Genomic DNA, 16,789 nt, shown 5'->3' with positions numbered 1-16,789 from the left:
TTAAAATAATCTAAATAAAATTACTACAATTAAATTAATTTATTCCTATTTAAAACTAAAAACTTACCTGTAAAATAAACCCTAACGGCTAGATTTAGAGTTTTGTCGGTAACGACCCGCGTAGCTAACGCTGGCTTTTTTCTGGCCGCACCTTTTAAATAACTCTGGTATTGAGAGTTCACAGAATGGCTGCGTTAGGCTCCAAAAAAGGAGCGTAGAGCATATTTAACGCCACTGCAACTCTCGATACCAGAGTTGCTTACGGAAGCGGCCAGCTTCAAAAACTTGCTCGTGCACGATTCCCCCATAGAAAAAAATGGGGCTGTTTGAGCTGAAAAAAAACCTAACACCTGCAAAAAAGCCGCGTTCAGCTCCTAACGCAGCCCCATTGTTTGTTTTTGGGAAACACTTCCTACGTCTGCACCTAACACTCTAACATGTACCCCGAGTCTAAACACCCCTAACCTTACACTTATTAACAGCTATTCTGCCGCCCCCGCTATCGCTGACCCCTGCATATTATTTTTAACCCCTAATCTGCCGCTCCGTAAACCGTCGCTACATACATTATCCCTATGTACCCCTAATCTGCTGCCCCTAACACCGCCGACCCCTATATGATATTTATTAACCTCAAATCTGCCCCCCACAACGTCGCCTCCACCTGCCTACACTTATTAACCCCTAATCCGCCTCACTAACCCTATAATAAATAGTATTAACCCCTAATCTGCCCTCCCTAACATCGCCGACACCTAACTTCAAACATTAACCCCTAATCTGCCGACTGGAGCTCACCGCTATTCTAATAAATGTATTAACCCCTAAAGCTAAGTCTAACCCTAACACTAACACCCCCCTAAGTTAAATATAATTTAAATCCAACTGAAATTAATTAACTCTTATTAAATAAATTATTCCTATTTAAAGCTAAATACTTACCTGTAAAATAAATCCTAATATAGCTACAATATAAATTATATTTATATTATAGCTATTTTAGGATTTATATTTATTTTACAGGTAACTTTGTATTTATTTTAACCAGGTACAATAGCTATTAAATAGTTAAGAACTATTTAATAGCTAAAATAGTTAAAATAATTACAAATTTACCTGTAAAATAAATCCTAACCTAAGTTACAATTAAACCGAACACTACACTATCAATAAATAAATTAAATAAAATACCTACAATTACCTACAATTAAACCTAACACTACACTATCAATAAATTAATTAAATACAATATCTACAAATAACTACAATTACATAAACTAACTAAAGTACAAAAAATAAAAAAGAACTAAGTTACAAAAAATAAAAAAATATTTACAAACATCAGAAAAATATTACAACAATTTTAAACTAATTACACCTACTCTAAGCCCCCTAATAAAATAACAAAGACCCCCAAAATAAAAAAAATGCTCTACCCTATTCGAAATTACGTTCAAATTAAGTTCAAAGCTCTTTTACTTTACCAGCCCTGAAAAGGGCCCTTTGCGGGGCATGCCCCAAAGAATTCAGCTCTTTTGCCTGTAAAAAAAACACATACAATACCCCCCCCAACATTACAACCCACCACCCACATACCCCTAATCTACCCCAAACCCCCCTTAAATAAACCTAACACTAAGCCCCTGAAGATCTTCCTACCTTATCTTCACCATACCAGGTTCACCGATCGATCCAGAAGAGCTCCTCCGATGTCTTGATCCAAGCCCAAGCGGGGGGCTGAAGATGTCCATGATCCGGCTGAAGTCTTCATCCAAGCGGGAGCTGAAGAGGTCCATGATCTGGCTGAAGTTTTCAATCAAGCCGCATCTTCAATCTTCTTTCTTCTGGAGCGGAGCGGAACCATCTTCTTCCAAGCCTACGCGGAACATCCTCTTCAACCGACGACTAGACGACGAATGACGGTTCCTTTAAATGACGTCATCCAAGATGGCGTCCCTCAAATTCCGATTGGCTGATAGTATTCTATCAGCCAATCGGAATTAAGGTAGGAATATTCTGATTGGCTGATGGAATCAGCCAATCAGAATCAAGTTCAATCCGATTGGCTGATCCAATCAGCCAATCAGATTGAGCTTGCATTCTATTGGCTGATCGGAACAGCCAATAGAATGCGAGCTCAATCTGATTGGCTGATTGGATCAGCCAATCGGATTGAACTTGAATCTGATTGGCTGATTCCATCAGCCAATCAGAATATTCCTACCTTAATTCCGATTGGCTGATAGAATCCTATCAGCCAATCGGAATTCGAGGGATGCCATCTTGGATGACATCATTTAAAGGAACCATCATTCGTCGTCTAGTCGTCGGTTGAAGAGTATGTTCCGCGTCGGCTTGGAAGAAGATGGTTCCGCTCCAGAAGAAAGAAGATTGAAGATGCGGCTTGATAGAAGACTTCAGCCGGATCATGGACATCTTCAGCCCCCTGCTTGGGCTTCGATCAAGACATCGGAGGAGCTCTTCTGGATTGATCGGTGAACCTGATATGGTGAAGATAAGGTAGGAAGATCTTCAGGGGCTTAGTGTTAGGTTTATTTAAGGGGGGTTTGGGTTAGATTAGGGGTATGTGGGTGGTGGGTTGTAATGTTGGGGGGGGTATTGTATGTGTTTTTTTTTACAGGCAAAAGAGCTGAATTCTTTGGGGCATGCCCCGCAAAGGGCCCTGTTCAAGGCTGGTAAGGTAAAAGAGCTTTGAACTTTAGTAATTTAGAATAGGGTAGGGCATTTTTTTATTTTGGGGGTCTTTGTTATTTTATTAGGGGGCTTAGAGTAGGTGTAATTAGTTTAAAATTGTTGTAATAGTTTTCTGATGTTTGTAAATATTTTTTTTTTTTTAACAGTTCTTTTTTTTTTTTTTTTGTAACTTAGTTCTTTATTTTTTGTACTTTAGTTAGTTTATTTCATTGTATTTATTTGTAGATATTGTATTTAATTAATTTATTGATAGTGTAGTATTAGGTTTAATTGTAACTTAGGTTAGGATTTATTTTACAGGTAATTTTGTAATTATTTTAACTAATTTAGCTATTAAATAGTTCTTAACTATTTAATAGCTATTGTACCTGGTTAAAATAAATACAAAGTTACCTGTAAAATAAATATAAATCCTAAAATAGCTATAATATAATTATAATTTATATTGTAGCTATATTAGGATTTATTTTACAGGTAAGTATTTAGCTTTAAATAGGAATAATTTATTTAATAAGAGTTAATTTATTTCGTTAGAATAGAATTATATTTAATTTAGGGGGGTGTTAGGGTTAGGTTTAAAATTAGCTTTAGGGGTTAAAAAATTTATTAGAGTAGCGGTGAGCTCCGATCGGCAGATTAGGGGTTAATACTTGAAGTTAGGTGTCGGCGATGTTAGGGAGGGCAGATTAGGGATTAATACTATTTATTATAGGGTTATTGAGGCGGGAGTGAGGCGGATTAGGGATTAATAACTTTATTATAATAGCTGTGCGGTCCGCTCGGCAGATTAGGGGTTAATAAGTGTAGGCAGGCGGAGGCGACGTTGTGGGGGGCAGATTAAGGGTTAATAAATATAATATAGGGGTCGGCGGTTTTAGGGGCAGCAAATTAGGGGTACATAGCTATAATTTAGCTGGCGGCGGCGTGCGGACGGCAGATTAGGGGTTAATAAGTGTAGGTAGCTGGCGGCGACGTTGTGGGGGGCAGATTAGGAGTTAATAAATATAATATAGGGGTCGGCAGTGTTAGGGGCAGCAGATTAGGGGTACATAAGGATAACGTAGGTGGCGGTAGGCAGATTAGGGGTTAAAAAAATTTAATCGAGTGTCGGCGATGTGGGGGGGCCTCGGTTTAGGGGAACATAGGTAGTTTATGGGTGTTAGTGTACTTTAGGGCACAGTAGTTAAGAGCTTTATGAACCGGCGTTAGCCCTGAAAGCTCTTAACTACTGACTTTTTTCTGCGGCTGGAGTTTTGTCGTTAGAATTCTAACGCTCACTTCAGCCACGACTCTAAATACCGGCGTTAGAAAGATCCCATTGAAAAGATAGGATACGCAATTGACGTAAGGGGATCTGCGGTATGGAAAAGTCGCGGCTGAAAAGTGAGCGTTAGACCCTTTCTTGACTGACTCCAAATACCGGCTGTAGCCTAAAACCAGCGTTAGGAGCCTCTAACGCTGGTTTTCACGGCTACCGCCAAACTCTAAATCTAGGCCTAAGATAGCTACAATATAACTAATAGTTACATTGAAGCTAGCTTAGGATTTATTTTTATTTTACAGGCAACTTTGTATTTATTTTAACTTGTTTAGCGCTGCGGAATCTGTTGGCGCTCTACAAATAACCGATAATAATAATAATAGGTAGAATAGTTATTAAATAGTTTTTAACTATTTACTAACTACCTAGATAAAATAAATAAAATTTACCTGTAAAATAAAACCTAACCTAAGTTACAATTACACCTAACACTACATTAGAATTAAATGAATTACCTAAACTAACTACAATTAAATAACATTAAATTAAATAAACTAAAGTACGGAAAAAAAAACTAAAAAACAATAAAATAATTACAAGAATTTTAAACTAATTACACCTAATTTAATCCCCCTAATAAAATAAAAAATCCCCCCAAAATAAAAAAAAATCCCTACCCTATATTAAATTCCAAAATAAAAAAAAAATCCCTACCCTATATTAAATTACAAATATCCCTTAAAAGGGCTTTTTGCGGGGCATTGCCCACAAAGTAATCTGCTCTTTTACCTGTAAAAAAATACAATACCCCCCAACATTAAAACCCACCACCCACACACCCAACCCTACTCTAAAACTGCAATCAGCCAATAGGATTGAGCTCGCATTCTATTGGCTGATTGGAACAGCCAATAGAATGCAAGCTCAATCCTATTGGCTGATTGGATCAGCCAATAGGATTGAACTTCAATCCTATTGGCTGATTGCATCAGTCAATAGGATTTTTCCTACCTTAATTCTGATTGGCTGATAGAATCCTATCAGCCAATCGGAATTCAAGGGACGCCATCTTGGACGATGTCATTTAAAGAAACCGTCATTCGTCGGGTAGTTGTCGGTCTGGATGGATGCTCCGAGTCGGATGTCTTCAAGATGGAGCCGCTCCTCGTCTGATGGATGAAGATAGAAGATGCCGCCTGGATGAAGACTTCTGCCCGTCTGGAGGTCCTCTTCTGCCCGGATCGGATGAAGACTTCTGCCCCTCTGGAGGACCACTTCTGCCTGGTTGGGTGAAGACGTCTCAAGGTAGGGTGATCTTCAAGGGGGTAGTGTAAGGTTTTATTAAAGGGGGATTGGTGAGTTTTAGAGAAGGGTTGGGTGTGTGGGTGGTGAGTTTTAATGTTGGGGGGTATTGTATTTTTTTTTACAGGTAAAAGAGCTGATTACTTTGGGGCAATGCCCCGCAAAAAGCCCTTTTAAGGACTATTTGTAATTTAGTATAGGGTAGGGATTTTTTTTATTTTGGGGGGCTTTTTTATTTTATTAGGGGGATTAGATTAGGTGTAATTAGTTTAAAATTCTTGTAATTATTTTTTTTTTTTTTTGTATTTTAGTGTTTTTTTTGGTACTTTAGTTTATTTAATTTAATTGTATTTAATTGTAGTTAGTTTAGGTAATTCATTTAATTATAGTGTAGTGTTAGGTGTAATTGTAACTTAGGTTAGGTTTTATTTTACAGGTAAATTTGTACTTATTTTATCTAGGTAATTAGTAAATAATATTTATTAACTATTCTACCTAGTTAAAATAAATACAAAGTTGCCTGTAAAATAAAAATAAATCTTAAGCTAGCTACAATGTAACTATTAGTTATATTGTAGCTATCTAAGGGTTTATTTTATCGTTAAGTATTTAGTTTTAAATAGGAATGTGTTAGGGTTAGGGTTAGACTTAGGTTTAGGGGTTAATACATTTAAAATAGTTGCGGCGACATTGGGGGCGGCAGATTAGGGGTTAATAAATGTAGGTAGGTGTCGGCGATGTTAGGGACGGCAGATTAGGGGTTAATAACATTTAACTATTGTTTGCGATGCGGTGTGTGGCGGTTTAGGGGTTAATATATTTATTGATGTGGTGACGATATCTGGTTGGGCAGATTAGGGATTAAAAAATGTATTTAAGGGTTTTGCGATTTGGGGGGGGGGCTCGGTTTAGGGGTTAATAGGTAGTTTATGGGTGTTAGTGTACTTTGTAGCACTTTAGTTAATAGCTTTATGTTACGTCGTTAGCCCATACAACTCTTAAATACTGACTTTTAAATGCGGTAGGAGCCTTGACAGGAGAGGGTCTACCAAGACTCGTAATACCGGCATTAGGAAAATCCCATTGAAAAGATAGGATACACAATTGATGTAAGGGGATTTGCGGTATGTTTGAGTCACGGAAGAAAAGTGAGCGGGACACCTTAACCTGCCAGACTCGTAATACCAGCGGGCGTTAAAAAGCAGCATTGGGACCTCTCAACGCTGCTTTTTAAGGCTAACGCAAGACACGTAATCTAGCAGAAAATGTTTTGGGCCAGATTACAAGTGGAGTATTATTTATTGCTCCTGCTCGAGTGTTAACTGTGCTTGAAGTAAGCTTTTGCGGGCGTCAGTTTGCGCTTGTATTATGAGTTAAAAGTAAACTGTTTTCGCTCACGCGCTAACCCAAAGAGCGCAAAAAGCCGAACTTAAAATATTGCATGCGCAATACTTTATTATTGCATATTCTCATGTGCGCTAACCCCGACATGAAAACATTAATATTTATCTTTCCAATGTTCTTCACATAGAAGAATATGTATTTTTATTAATTAATATATATATATATATATATATATATATATATATATATATATATATATATAGTTTTTATGTACAATATATTTTATATATATATATATATATATATATATATATATGATTATATATGTATAGATATATACAGATATTTATAGGAATATCTAGAAATACTTAGGAATGTGAAAATATTACAATAAATACATAGTTAAAACCTTTATTAAAATGAAATATTGCATAAATATGTTTTTACATGTTTTCCTCTACTTAACTACAAAGGGATCCAATGAGCTTCTATATATGTCTATTTGTGTTCATATATACTTGTCTTTATATTTTTATATATGCCTGTAAAAACATAAATACACATATAAATATATATGTAAACACACACACACACACATTTTTTATTAGATTAGATTTTTATTAGATGGGGTTAATATGACTGTAACTGTACTTTGTAATGTATTGTTAATGTGTATAACTTTTTTGCTTTATCAGAGCTCTGAGGACACGGTAATCATTCTAGCGTAAATTGCGATCAAGCGATCATGTTTACGAGCGGTAAACTCAATGCGCATGAACACCGCCACAATATACCCCTTATAACTTATGGGTAGCTGTTAGCGCTACACTCATAATCCAGCCCTTTATATTCAGTGGTCGTTAAACCGACAATCAACATTATAAGAACGTTAAAAGGAGTAAAATCTTTATCTTTTGTCATTAATATACATATCTTTCAGAACTTTTCAAATCTGCATAAGATACATTTTATCTGGAGAGTTGTTTTGTATTTGGTGCCTGCATCCACCCACTTTCCATAGTCGTTTTATCAGCAGCAAGCAGTTATGCCTAACGGTAGACAAACACACGCCCTAAATATTTTTTTCTCCACATATCCATTGTTTTTGCTCTGGTGTCCTGGTACAGGATGAATAAATCTATATTGCATGCATGGCAGCTCCATCTCTAGAAAGGGAGGGCTTGGGGTTATCAGCCACCTTCGGGTTGGCTGGATCTATTGCTGCTTATCTAAATTTAAAAAGTAGTGGACAGGAAGGAGGCTTGGAAGCACCAGTAGCAGAGCATATTTATAGGTAAAATGTACCTTAAAGCACCATTAACTACAGTAGAATTGCATAATCAGCAAATTAATATTAAAAAAGTTAAATATCCATTAGCCAATCACAAAACACACATATCTATACACTGTGGGGTCAATTTATCAAGCTCCATGAGGAGCTTGATGCCCCTTGTTTCCGGTGAGCCTTCATAACTTGTCCATAACTTGTCCGCCTGCTGAGGCCGCGGACAGAAATCAACCGATTGAATACCATCCGGTTGATTGACACCCCCTGCTAGTGGCCGATTGGTCGCAAATCTGCAGGGGCAGCATTGCACCAGCAGTTCACAAGAACTGATGGTGCAATGATAAATGCAGACAGCGTACGCTGTCGGCATTTATCGATGTGTGACAGACATAATACGCTACATCGTATCATGTCCGCTCGCACATTAATAAATTTACCCCTATGAATCTTGCACATACTCAGTAGGAGCTGGAATTTCAGAAGCTTACTTATAACAAAACTGTGCACATTTTGATACTGGAAGTGAATTGTGAAATTTTAAAAATTGGGTGCTTTATATGAATTATGAAAGTTTAATTTTGACTTTTGGGTTCCTTTAAGAACATCAGATTTTATTGCTGTCAATCTTTTATAATGTAGACTGTTCCTTTAATATAAACACATTTTAACAGATTCTTGAAGAAGATGATTGATATGCATCATCCTTGCACGTAAAAAATACATTCACATCATTTATAATATGTATTTTTTATACTGAACTAAAAATTGATAGTGAAATGATAGAAGTACAAAGATGGAATGGACTTTATAGAAACATAGAAACCGACACTTTAGTAGACAGAAAATATGAACAATATTTATGGGTCAGTGATAAGTACATTGACATTGACTTCAATAGGCAGGCAAATTTTAAAACCCACAGGGACTCTTTCTGGCCACAAAAGTGATGGAAAAGTTGTTTCAAGGGGACTAACACCTGGACTGTGGCATGCCAGAGGGGGATCCATGGCAAAACTCCCATGGAAAATTACATAGTTGATGCAGAGTCTGTTTTTAATCCATAAAGGGCATAAATCATCTAAAATTCCTAAATTGTTTGGAATAACGTGCTTTAAAACATCAGGTATGATGTTGTATCGTTCATATAGTGTAATGGTTATGCCCACTTCAGTGACAGACCAAACTCCCCGTTTAACGCACCGCAAACAACCGCAAACAGTCCATTTGCACAACCGCAAACTCCCCATTTGCAAAAAGGTTGGATACCAAGCTAGCCATGTCCCATTCCTTGTCCTCACTGATGTCACTGCGCGTGCAATCACTTCCTGGGGTAACAGAAAATGCTCCACCCACAAGATGCTCCTATTATATTACTGCACTGAGGATGCTGCCTGTATCTGTGTGTCCTGCTCCCTGGCCGGAGAGCACAGGGGACACCAGGTCGAGCTGCTGAATGAGGCTTCTGAGAATAAGAAAAAGAAATTGAGAAATGTTCTGCAGAAACTGACCACAAAGAGAGAGGAGACTGAGAAAAGAGTCCAGAGTCTGCAGAATCACAGGAGAGGGGTGCAAGAGAAAGCAGCTGGTGTAACAGAGAGACTCACTGCCCTGATTAGGAACATCAGGAAACAGCTGGAAGACCTAGAGAAGCGAGTCCTGAGTGAGATCACCCGGCAGCAGGAGCAGGTTTTCTCTGATCTGATCCAGCAGCTGGGAAAAAGAGAACGATGAGCTAACCAGGAAGATTTGTCACATTGAGGAGCTGTGCAACATGACTGACCCATTAACTGTTCTACAAGAACAGGAATCACACAGAGATGAGATGCTTGGTCGGTCCTCCTACTTCCAAGTTCCAATTTGGGGCACTGCACGTGCAATCTAATGTGCCACCAGATAAGAATAGTACTACTTAACACACCACTCCTATCAGTTTAATCCCTGTTACGTGCCCTATCAGGGGACGTGTATATGGCATCGATTTTAGGAACCTGGAGATGATTTTAGGAACCGGTAGATGGAAAAAGATGCTTGGTCGGTCCGGCCACGAGATAGATACATAGATTAGATGGATAGATCAATAGATACAAAGAGAAGCGCTCTACCAGGAACGAACAACAGCTCAGTGGCTTGTTCTATGGCGATTTACCACCCGGAAGCAGCCTCTTTTAGACCAGTGTGCTTTTCACAGAAGAAAACTTTCCTGAAGTATATCAGTCTGATCCCGCCAAGTAAGGTCAGTCCAGCCCCGAAATACCAGGCAATTCTCCTCTGAACAAGGAACATGACAACCCCAGACGATCGTTTCGGCCTCCTATGGGCCTCGTCAGTGAGGTGCAGCCACATTCCTCTAAGCACACTGGGCAAGGAGTCCACGTCTGGTTTCCCCCATCACCCATAGGGAGACTTCCCCAGGGTCATAATAATTTGCATACAAAGAGAGAAGCGCTCTACCAGGAACGAACAACAGCTCAGTGGCTTGTTCTATGGCGATTTACCACCCGGAAGCAGCCTCTTTTAGACCAGTGTGCTTTTCACAGAAGAAAACGTTCCTACTTATGCCTGAAAAACTAGGTATTGTTGCAAACGCTGCTGTAGCAGCGGCCAGAAAAATTTATATTTGTTTGACAGTTAGAAAGTGCCCTAAAACATTGCGGCTTGAACCCTAGTTGTTGGCGGATAAGTCACGCAAGTCATCCGGCATTCGAAGATAAAATACAGCAGGGTGTGGACCATTTTTAGCCCAAGGCAGCTCATCTTATCAGGCCTTTTTACTCAAATGTATCGCCCAATGTCAGTCCTCGGGATCCATCCCTCATTCATTGTAATAAAGGTGAGATAATCAAGACTTTTTTGACCTAGGCGACTTCTCTTCTCAGTGACAATACCTCCTGCTGCACTGAAGGTCCTTTCTGACAGGACACTTGAAACAGGGCAGGCCAAAAGTTCGATTGCAAATTGGGATAGCTCAGGCCACAGGTCAAGCCTGCACACCCAGTAGTCAAGGGGTTCATCGCTCCTCAGAGTGTCGAGATCTGCAGTTAAGGCGAGGTAGTCTGCTACCAGTCGGTTGGGTCGTTCTCTGAGGCTGGATCCCGAAGGGCTGTGGCGATGCATAGGAGTTAAAAAGGTCTGCATGTCCTCCATCAACAACACATCTGGAAAGCGTCCTGTCCTTGCCGGTGTGGTCGTGGGAGGAGGAGTATTACTTTCATCTCTTCCCCTGTTAGATTCCCATTGTGCTGTGACATCACCCTTATACGCTGTGTAAAGCATACTTTTTAATTTATTTTGGAACTGCTCCATCCTTTCCGACTTGCAGGAATTTGGTAACATTTCAGTCACTTTATGCTTATACCGGGGGTCTAGTAGCGTGGACACCCAGTACAGTTCGTTCTCCTACAGCTTTTTTATATGAGTTTCCCTCAACAGGCACGACAGCATGAAAGACCCCATTTGCACAAGGTTGGATGCCGAGCTACTCATGTCCCGTTCCTCATCCTCACTGATCTCACTGAAGGTATCTTCTTCCCCCCAGCCACGTACAACACCACGGGTAACAGATACGTGACAACAACGAGCACCCTGGGATGCCTGTTGTGCTTGGTCTTCCTTCTCCTCAAAGCCACATTCCTCCTCTGACTCCTCTTCCTCACAATCCTCTTCCAGCATTGCCGCTGGTCCAGCAAGCAATGCTGATAAGGCTGTTTCTGGTGGTGATGGAGACCACAACTCTTCCTCTTCATGCTCATCTACGGCCTGATCCAGTTCTCTTCGCAGGGCACACTCCAGGAAGAAAACAAATGGTATGATGTCGCTGATGGTGCCTTCGGTGCGACTGACTAGGTTTGTCACCTCCTCAAAAGGACGCATGAGCCTACAGGCATTGCTCATGAGCGTCAAGTAACGTGGCAAAAAAATCCCCAGCTCCCCAGAGGCTGTCCTAGCACCCTGGTCATACAAATACTCATTAACAGCTTTTTCTTGTTGGAGCAGGCAATCGAACATTAGGAGTGTTGAATTCCAACGTGTCGGGCTGTCGCAAATCAAGCGCCTCACTGGCAGGTTGTTTCGCCGCTGGATATGTGACAAGTGTGCCATGGCCATGTAGGAATGCCTGAAATGGCCACACACCTTCCTGGCCTGCTTCAGGACGTCCTGTAAGCCTGGGTACTTATGCACAAAGCGTTGTACAATCAGATTACACACATGTGCCATGCACGGCACATGTGTCAACTTGCCCAATTTCAATGCCGCCACCAAATTACTTCCATTGTCAGAAACCACTTTGCCGATCTCCAGTTGGTGCGGAGTCAGCCACTGATCCACCTGTGCGTTCAGGGCGGACAGGAGTGCTGGTCTGGTGTGACTCTCTGCTTTCAGCCAAGTCAACCCCAAGACGGCGTGATACTGCCTTATCCGGGATGTGGAATATTACCTGGGAGCTGGGGGGGTGTCGTTGATGTGGAGCAAGATGCAGCAGTAGAAGAGGACTCAGCCAAGGAGGTTATGGAAGAGGATGGAGTAGGAGGAGTAGAGGAGGTGGCAGCAGGCCTGCCTGCAAGTCTTGGCGGTGTCAGCAACTCCTCTGCAGAGCCAGGCATTCCATGCTTGGCAGCCGTCAGCAGGTTTACCCAATGCGCAGTGTAGGTGATATACCTGCCCTGACCATGCTTTGCAGACCAGCTATCAGTGGTCAGATGGACCCTTGCCCCAACACTGTGTGCCAGACATGCCATTACTTCCTTTCGCACAATCGAGTACAGGTTGGGGATTGCCTTTTGTGCAAAGAAATTTCGCCCGGGTACCTTCCACTGCGGTGTCCCAATAGCTACAAATTTTTGAACACCTCAGACTCCACCAGCTTGTATGGTAAATGCTGGCGGGCTAACAGTTCAGACAAGCCAGCAGTCAGATGCCGAGCAAGGGGGTGACTTGGTGACATTGGCTTCTTACGCTCAAACATGTCCTTGACAGACACCTGACTGTGGGAAGATGAGCAGGAACTGAGAGACGGATTGGCGGATGGTTGAGAGGGGGCAAGGAGCACAGCAGTGGTTGATGTGGCTGAAGATGCTGGACCAGGAGGAGTATGGCGGCTTTGAGTTTGTGTGCTGCTTGTCCTCATGTGTTCATCCCATAGGTGTTTGTGATGTGAGATCATGTGCCTTCACGAAGCAGTTGTACCTAGGTGGGTGTTGGACTTCCCATGACTCAGTTTCTTTTGGCACAGGTTGCAAATGGCATTGGTGGTGTCAGAGGCAGACACATAAAAAAATGCCACACTGCTGAGCTCTGCGATGACGGCATTCTGGTGGTGGCAACAGCATGCGTTGATTGGCGTGCTGTCTGGCTGACCCCGGGTGCCGATGCATGCTGTCTGACTGTCCTACTAGCTCCTTGCGACGACCTCCCCCTGCTTCCAACTTGTCTCCTCCTCCTGCTCCTCTCTGTCTCCCCATCTGAACTTTCCACCTTTTCTTCTTCTCTTCTACCTGGCGCCCACGTGACATCCATGGACGCATCGTCAACATCAACCCCTTCACTTGTATCTGACAATTCAACAACGGAAGCAACGGCGGGTACAACATCATCATCATCATCATCATTACACCGTGCGTCTTCCATATCTGTAATGCTGCCTGACTGAGACATATCAGTTATCTACATCCTCCGTCAATGATGGTTGCGCATCACTCATTTCTTCACACACAGGTGTACATAACTCCTCTGACAGATCAAGTGAGGCGGCTGTGGTGCTAGTGTCGGTGGTGGTGGCAGGCGGGCAAGTGGTAAGTTGAGAGGTGCCCGAAGCTAAGCTAGAGGAGGAGGATGGTGCGTCAAGGTTACAAGCGGAAGCTGTAGAAGATTGGGTGTCCTGTGTTATAAGGTCAACTATTTCATCAGAACTTTTTGTGTTCATGGTACGTGGCCTAACACTGGGCATTATTCTATGGCCAAAGGGAATCACAGCACCACGACCATGACGGCCCATGTGGGTTGGCCTGCCTCTGCCTGTCATTTTTTTTTTCAATTAGTGCTACTATGCGTGCAAGCTACTGTGAGTGGGCACAGTATAAGCTGTGAGCCTGACACAAAAAACCAGACTGATGTTTCACAGTCAAAATACTTTTTTTATTTTTAAATGTACACTTACACTACTATTAAAAAAGATAATATGAGTTGTGGCACTGGGCAAGTGGGCACAGTATACGCTGTGAGCCTGACACAAAAAAGCAGACTGATGTTTCAGAGTCAAAATAGTTTTTTTATTTTTAAAATGTACACTTACACTACTATAAAACAAGATAATATGAATGGTGGCACTGGACCAGTGGGCACAGTATATGCTGTGAGCCTGACACACATACTGGCAGTGGCAGGCTGGCCTGGCAACTGCAATTAGATTACACTAGCAGACTGATGTAATTTTTTTTTTTAATTTACACTACTGTTACACCAGATATGACTGGTGGTGGCACTGAGCAAGTAGGCACAGTATATGCTGTGAGCCTGACACACAGGCTGGCAGTGGAAGGCTGGCCTGGCAACTGAAATTAGATTACACTAGCAGACTGAGGTAAAAGTTTTTTTTTTTTTAAATTTACACTACTGTTACACCAGATATGACTGGTGGCACTGAGCAAGTAGGCACAGTATATGCTGTGAGCCTGACACACAGGCTAGCAGTGGCAGGCTGGCCTGGCAACTGAAATTAGATTACACTAGCAGACTGATGTAAAAGTTTTTTGTTTTTTTTAAATGTACACTACTGTTACACCAGATATGACTGGTGGTGGCACTGAGCAAGTAGGCACAGTATATGCTGTGAGCCTGACACACAGGCTGGCAACAAAAAACGACTGATGTAGCCCTAAAAAGGGATAAGATCAGGTGAGTCCTTCAGGACTGTAGTGGACACTGAATACACTAGCCTAGCTTTCGATTTCCCTATTAAATTAGCAGCAGCTGCACTGTCCCTCCTCTCACTAGCAATGCAGCTTCCGAATGAATCTAAATTTGCTGCTGTCCATGAGGTGTAAGGGTCTGGGAGGGAGGGAGGATCTGCTGCTGATTGGCTGGAATGTGCCTGCTGACTGTGAGATACAGGGTCAAAGTTTAGGCAATGATGACGAATAGGGGGCGGATCGAACAGCGCATATGTTCGCCTGCTGCTGCGAACGCGAACAAGCTATGTTCGCCGGGAACTGTTCTCCGGCGAACTGTTTGCGGCATCACTAGTGATGAGGTTATGTCTCCTTGAATATGATGTTTTTTGTAATTTTTTCTGTATAGTAACTATAAAGCAGATATTATCATAACAATATGACTTGCCTTGAAGTTTGTGTCAATATTAAAGGCCACAATGGTTAAAAAAGAAACTTTATAATAAAAAGTTAGTTTATTTATTTTGTAAATGGTAACTGTACAATGCCTAAATCAAGTCTCTTTTGAATTACTGGAAAAAAATACAGAATAGCAGTCATTAGAATTCACGCTGTGAGCAGGTTTGTGTCCCTTTAATAATCATTCATGTAAATGGCAGATGGATATTATAAATTATGCAAGAACTTGAGCAAATGATAATGCAAACAAGTTAATGCTAAAATAGTGTCAGTTCTTGCTAGTTATGCAGGATATTAAACATATATAATGGTTACCCATTCCATGTTTTCATCATTTCAGGCTAATAAGATGTAAAATATTATAGGACCAGGTTTAAAGAAAAAATAAATCACTGGCCACAACTACAGTGCTATGGTTACTACTCACCATTATATTTTTTTTCCCTGTGCCTTGCCTGCAACTCTCTTCAAAGCCGTTCTTTTTCACCCCTTATAGTTGCTGGCTGGTCAGACTTCACATCATCATACTGGGCACTGGAGCTTAGGTATTCATGTAGATAGTGTTTATGATAGTCTGAAGATGTCTGCAGCACCTGTTTTTATAGTTTTCAATAAATGTATAGTATTATGCATGGTTGAGCCTTCTTCCTCTTTTGCTAACTTAGGTATTATTGGACTGTGTGGCAGAAGCAGTGCACAATCACAGATTAGCGGCATTGCCAGCTTTTTGACAGCTATATTGCACACTTTGGGTTAGTGGGCATGATAACGAGTGTGGCCTTACAGTTTTGCAGTGGCTGCATTGCTCTATAATATTCATGTGGCCTTTTTATATATGTTGTGTAAGTTTCAAAACTGTTCATAAAGACTGCAAAAAATACCCTTCCAGCCATTTATTTATTGTGTGTGCTAACCCAAAGCTTTTGATTCAGCTGTGAAAAAGCCAGAAACATTACTGATCTGTGAATGTTCACCTTTTCTGTCAGATGGTCCAAAAATAGATTAGCTCCAAAATAGTATGAAACTGCAGAGGTTCACCCACTGGCATTTATAAAATATAAGAAGGACAATGAAGAAAGATGCAGGAAGGAGGAAGAAAAAAAATACATTAGTAAGTAGTAACCATTATTTTGAAATTGTGTCCAGCACGCACAGTTCATCTACAGTGTTTGCAATTATATACCTCTCAAATTTCCTGGGATTGTCACCTGTCATGATTTGGCAAGCCCCAAACAGACTCACCCATGAACCTCCTGGATATGCCCACTGACCTTCTGGACCATAGACCACCATAGTATCACTTGTGGCCACACCAATAAATTACTGAAAGTCCACTGCTTACAAGCTTTTAACCTCCCACATCCTATTGTGTCTGTGTTTCTTCTAATAGCACAGCTTTACGTTGGCAGCCCTAACTGTCTTGTGTCAATTAAAGTGGGCAGGTGGCAATACCAATAATAGGTAACATATTTGATTAAAATAAACATACTTGCTGATAACTTTGAAAAAGTAAAGAAAAAAAAATATATTAAAACA

At 41.0% G+C, this 16,789-nt stretch overlaps 1 long non-coding RNA gene across 1 annotated transcript in view; it reads left to right on the top strand.

The window, feature by feature from the left end:
* LOC128665084 (uncharacterized) overlaps window positions 1–16,789 on the top strand; it is a 51,105-nt gene that overhangs the window by 33,242 nt on the left and 1,074 nt on the right. The gene's annotated exons all lie outside the window — the stretch shown is intronic.

The sequence above is a fragment of the Bombina bombina genome, chromosome 6 (assembly GCF_027579735.1).
Source record: "Bombina bombina isolate aBomBom1 chromosome 6, aBomBom1.pri, whole genome shotgun sequence".
Taxonomy (NCBI): Eukaryota; Metazoa; Chordata; class Amphibia; order Anura; family Bombinatoridae; genus Bombina; species Bombina bombina.
Note: the sequence above shows the minus strand (reverse complement) of the source record. Positions and strands in the feature narration are given on the sequence as shown.